Below are 6,000 nucleotides of genomic sequence, written 5' to 3'. Positions count from 1 at the left end.
TTTACCGTGTATAAAACTTTTGATCTCAAAATTTTTCTTCTTAAGTATTTTTTAACCAATTGAATTATTAAAAAATTTTAATACTACTAATGTATTAAATTATAAATGATTTAGCGTTTAAAATAATTTTAAGTGAAGTGTAGGTACAAAGAATTTAATTAAAAATATAACCCATAAAAAAATAGCATTAGGGAAATCTAAATATTATAGTCTTATCACTATTACTAATGTAATATTGTGTATATTTTATGCATATAATACCAAAAATATAAAAAAAACAGTGATGGACCCTTGTCCCTTATAGATAAATACTATAGAGATATCATAATATCGAACCTACTGTACTAATGGATTAATTTTCTCTACATACAGTAAGGTATAAATTTAATATATCAAGCAAAATAGTTGAAACTATTTGAAAATATAAATAGTTTTAAATAATATTCACTGGTACCTACGATATATTTTGTAAAAATTTTAAAAATGTTCTTAAAATGTTAATCATTAAAAATGTAAACTTATTAAGTACAACTATATTATAGAATCAATCGTGTAACGAATTGTGTTAGTTTTACATTATAAATGTAGTTTAATTATTTAACATATTAAGTATATTTTATAGTCTTATAGATATCGCTATAGTTTATAATCTAAACTTTAATAGGTTACACGTATTTAATTATATACCTATTTACTATTTATGTAATCCAAATATAATTAATGTGTTTTGGAAAATCGATTTCGTATACGCAGAAAAGAAAATATGTATTGAATATTTGTAAAGAGGATTTTCGGTTTCCACTTGGCTTAGTCACAATCCAGGCTGGTCGTCGCCATTGTTTTAATCATTTGCAGTTTGAATTCACTTAAAATACCTGTCATCGTTGTTTTTCTAACCACCACCTTTTTGCACCACGATAATATAGTTCTCTCTGTCACCATCACTGTTTCCATCGTTCGTTCATCGGACGATTATATAATTTCTTGTGTACTCGAATCAACGGTTCAAAAAAAGTAGGTAGTAATTACAAAAATAAAAAAAAAAGATACGGAGCGGGGGGAGAGGAAAAACAGTCTGAATGTTTCTACATGAGGTATTCGGGACTCAGTCGTAAAGGGTACGCGGGGGGACTTAAGTTCTTTAGTCAATGAGCGAACCAGATAATCTAGCTGTAGTCATGGAAACACCAATTTAGCTTTAACGTTTTTATTAACAAACGATCACCCCTTTCACGAGGTCCACGGGGCCGGGAGAAGGGAATTTTCATTTAACTCGAAGAAAAAATTGAATCCACATCCACCGGACCGTGAAATTGAATTTCACAATTTTCGTTAAAAAAACCAACGCACCCGAGAGAAGAAAAAACACTCGAAAAACAACCTAACCAAAAAACGCCAACAAATCGACTTTGCGCGCGAATAGAATAAACCGATTTAATTTAATACCCGGTGTAATAAAAGTTGCTGATTTCATTGTAACCGCTCACGCCTCCGCCACTATGCCACTGCACGCACATATTATATTATTGTATATTATTCAATATAATTTTATACCGACGTCGTAGTATATAGTATGTGTATTATCATTATTATCATTAGTATATGTATATACATATTATGTCGTCGTTTACTATTTAGTACGAACAAAAATCCGAACATCTCTCTTGGCTAGGCCGCGCGCGATTACTGCAGGCGGCCGAGGATTATTTTACGTCGGGCTTAGGGATTAGGGTGTTTTTACCGCAAGGGTTACGTATTCATTATATTATGTATTTCTGCACACTGCGAGGACATCACTAACTGATTACGTGTGCATATAATATGTGCTGTAGATACATTTATATATATATGTAAGTATATTAAAAACGAGCACACGTTGATCATTATATCGTAATATAATAGGTTTTACGGTACACGTGGATTATAATACTGGGCCCTCACTCCATATAGGTATTTACACCGATGGGTGATAACGAATTTAATATTTTAGCCGACGAAATTAATATATTTTAATAGCTGCGTGTTTATGTAAATACCATCACAATGCAGAGATGCGGTAGACGTAAAAACTTACCTATTACCTGGGTATGTATGTTACGGCTTAAGTCTAAAACACGGCTAAAGTAAATACATAACATTTAAAATCATAGTTCCGAGTACATTATTTATTAATAAATTCATAATACGTATTTTATTTCATAAAAAATTAATTAATACAAGTTAACAACTAAATATTAATAAACTATACATCGCTCGATATGGCGATTTTTTTATCCCACTGCAGTGAAATGATCTACTATTCTTCATAAATTGTAAGAAACTCAAATCCTCGGATCAAAATTTCGAATTATTTGTTTTGCATACATTTATAAAATATGTTGAATATCCTGATTTGCCCTTTCAACGCTACGCTGTGATTGGTTGTGTCTCAGGGCTTGCCGTGTACTATTTTCAAATTATTCCACATACATTTTAAATCATCAATTACTTGATTTATGAATTCATTTTATCATCAGATTGCAGTATTATTGTAGCACCAAAAATACAAAATATGTCTATAATATGTTTAGCATCCTCTTCAGCTCGTTTTGTTTTTAATGTTCTTATTTGTACAAACTTTGTAGCACAGTCTTGGTAGACCATGGTAAAACGATATTTCCCTTCTGCTTGTACAGCACGTCAGTGAAGTTTACTTGAGCCCTACTTTATATCGTTGGTTTAGTAACAAGACTAAGATTTCTTGATAAATGTATAAAATATAGATGAATAATTTAGTAATTTTTAAAAAATGTATATGATTATTCAATTTTATTTTTAAATTTATAGATTGACTGATTTATCACCAACAAAGTAAACTTTTAAGTAAATACTTACTTATACATTATAAACGTGTATATAAATTAAATTATTGAGTTGTGCAAAATTTAAAACTTAATTGAAACTACAAGCGATGTTGTTCGATTTATGAAAGTAGTCGGCAATAATTCTTATATATTATGATATATCTTTTTATTATTTTCATTATCTTAAATTTTCAAATTATTACGGGGTATAAAATTTAAAGTAATAGTCTGTTTCTTTAATTTTGGTTCACAGAGTAATCAACAACCTATACTGATAAGCCGTTCATAGCGTTCATAAACAAATTTATACATATAACTTCAAAGGTACTTACTGCAATTAAACGTTTTGTATATAATGAAGAGTGGTTTTACATCATAAATTCATAAAAAAATTTCTATGTTGCTAACGACTTATAGTATATCAAAATGTCATGGAAGCAATCCAAGTCGCATTAAATAACTAAATGTAAAATCATTCTCTTTATAGAGAAATTAATTAATTATTAATTATAATATTATACTTATAATACAATTTTTTTCTTTAGCTTTCATAATTTACAGTGTTTGCTTATATTAGGTTGTATTTATTGGTACAAAATAAATATATATCGTGCAAATGTGCTTAACAGACCGGAAAAAAATCATTGGTAAGACGTTTTTATCGTTTGGATCGTTGCGAATAAAATAAACGACAATATTGTTATTCACTCAAGTTGTATATGCTATAAATACGGAAGGGTAGATTTATTCGTAAATCGAGTAGTTTATTCTAAATACATGAGAGTGGTAGGTACATGCAATTTAAATATTTAATGTGTAATAGTATCATGTATGTACGACATGTACTTTATATATAGTGTTTTCGGAAACACACACCTTTGACCGTGCATGTTTGGTGGGTAAGATCTCATACTTATACTAAAATACTTATTTCTTTTCCAAAGTAAAACTTTCTAGTGTTATAATCATTTTCCGCCTAAATTGAAAACCGGTAACGCTCCTGTGATCAAATGTATATAATACGTGATCGCAGTTCGCCAAAAGACGCATTATCCCATCAATAATCCAACTCGTGTACTTTAATTCCCCTAAGACGACTAAACAACCAAAACTAAATTTATCGATTCGATAAAAGTTCGACTTTAAAAGAATTGATTTTGAATGAAAACCAGCCGTTAAGCGCCGTAATCATACTTTTTGACAATTAAAACGGCTTTATTGAAAATATATATTACGGTGACCGTCGCGTACAAATATACAGTAAAGTGTGGGCGATGAATGAATGACTGTACGGTGTAAGTGCCACGGTCGACGATCGTCAATAAAATAATATATTACAGCAATATTGCTATAGTATGATATTATAATATACCAATAGCAAAAGTGACAAAGACGTCTGTCGTCTTGGAAATAAAAATATTATTATTCGATATTACATCGTATGGTCATGATTTGACACTGTTGTAAATGTATCTATTGGACATAAATATCGTGTCGAGCCCCTCGGTTGATAACGAGCAGTGGCCGTTGTATTATAATGCGATAAATAAGCGGGAGCCGAGAACGGTACCCGGGGGACCAAATTACCAATTTCGGATCGTTATAAACACACCTACCTCCGTATACACTCACAGTCATATTATTTATTATTTCCACTTGCCAGTACAGATTTAAGGGTGTTAATCGTATATTATTTTTGAGAAAAATAAATATACAGCGCCGAAAGAAAACACGCGTTTGGTTATTTTTTTCCGCAGCAATTCTGTCAGATCGCAATGACATTGTTTTCAGCATGTCTGAATTCAAACAAATCGTGGCTCACTCGAATAAAAAAATAATATTTCCAAGGGGTGTTTTTTTCGGTTAGGTTTTTACTGTTTAGTATATTTTTTCGAAATAAATTAATCGTAATAACAAACGTATTACGAGTATATATATCCGCACTCACGAACATGTCAATGAAACTCATTTCTATACAGTATATACGAGTAGGTAGTCGATGACATATAGATGGAAATCCAAGATATTATCGATGTAATTATATATTATATGTACGTTAAAAATAATAATCATTTTCAAGTAATCAACGGACACTGTTCAGTATACGCACACACGTACAATATACATACGCGTAAACAGACGGCACGCATACTGTTAAATCCCCGTGACGTATTTGGGGAAACGGACAACGTCCCGAGGGACTGAGCATGTGACACAGATGTTCCTTTCTAATTGTGGCGTTCCGTAAGAGAGAAAACCGGCGAAGGACATAAAAAAAAAGGGTGATGGGAATTACAAAAAGCTCCTTATTCGCAATACTTAAAAGAAGTTGATTACATTCAAACCGTGCACCGCGATTCCCAAAACATCGATTGACCAAAAGTTTTAATCGTTGTTTTATTTAAATATCAAATTCATTATATATTATTATTTTGTTTGATATTCGTATAGTATACGGCGGTATGGGCGCGGTATATACGCGTGCGTTTTAAAGAATCTCGAGTGAGAAAAAAACGACATTTATTGCTAATTTGCGGGTAAACATAATTTCATGGTCCTAAACTTTTATGGAAGTCGACGATGGTAATTATTCAAGACGGTTGTTTGGAAAACTTGCGTCTTGAATTCGGGAAAAAGATTTTAGATGGGTATAAAACGTGTGGAATTATAATATACTTCTTTAGGTAAATAATAAATGAATTATTAAGTATAAATTTATAATTATAATAATTTGTTTATTTTAGTAGAAATCTACACAAAAAAGAATAGATATACGGTGTATTCACGCTAAGAGGTATAACTAAATATTTCAGTTCGGTGACTTTGCACGTATTAAAATGGAATTTTAGGTAAATGAAAGAAATGAAAGATGGTAATTAAATACATATTTTCAGATAAGTTCCAATTTTTAACACTTTCGATACAACTTACTTTTTTTGAATGGTAACACAAATTTTTTTTCAGATTCGGATAGAGTATTTTTTTTAAAATAATTTTTGCATAAAAAGTTTTTTCTAATTACAAAATTGGCATATGAAATTTAAATTTAATATTTATGTATAATTTGTTTTTGACAAAATTTAAACTAAATTCAACTTAAAAATCAAAATGCAACAGGGTTTTTTTTTCTGAAAAGAAATTACCAAGTTACAGTTTT

Source organism: Aphis gossypii, chromosome 2 (assembly GCF_020184175.1).
Source record: "Aphis gossypii isolate Hap1 chromosome 2, ASM2018417v2, whole genome shotgun sequence".
Classification (NCBI taxonomy): domain Eukaryota; kingdom Metazoa; phylum Arthropoda; class Insecta; order Hemiptera; family Aphididae; genus Aphis; species Aphis gossypii.
Note: the sequence above shows the minus strand (reverse complement) of the source record.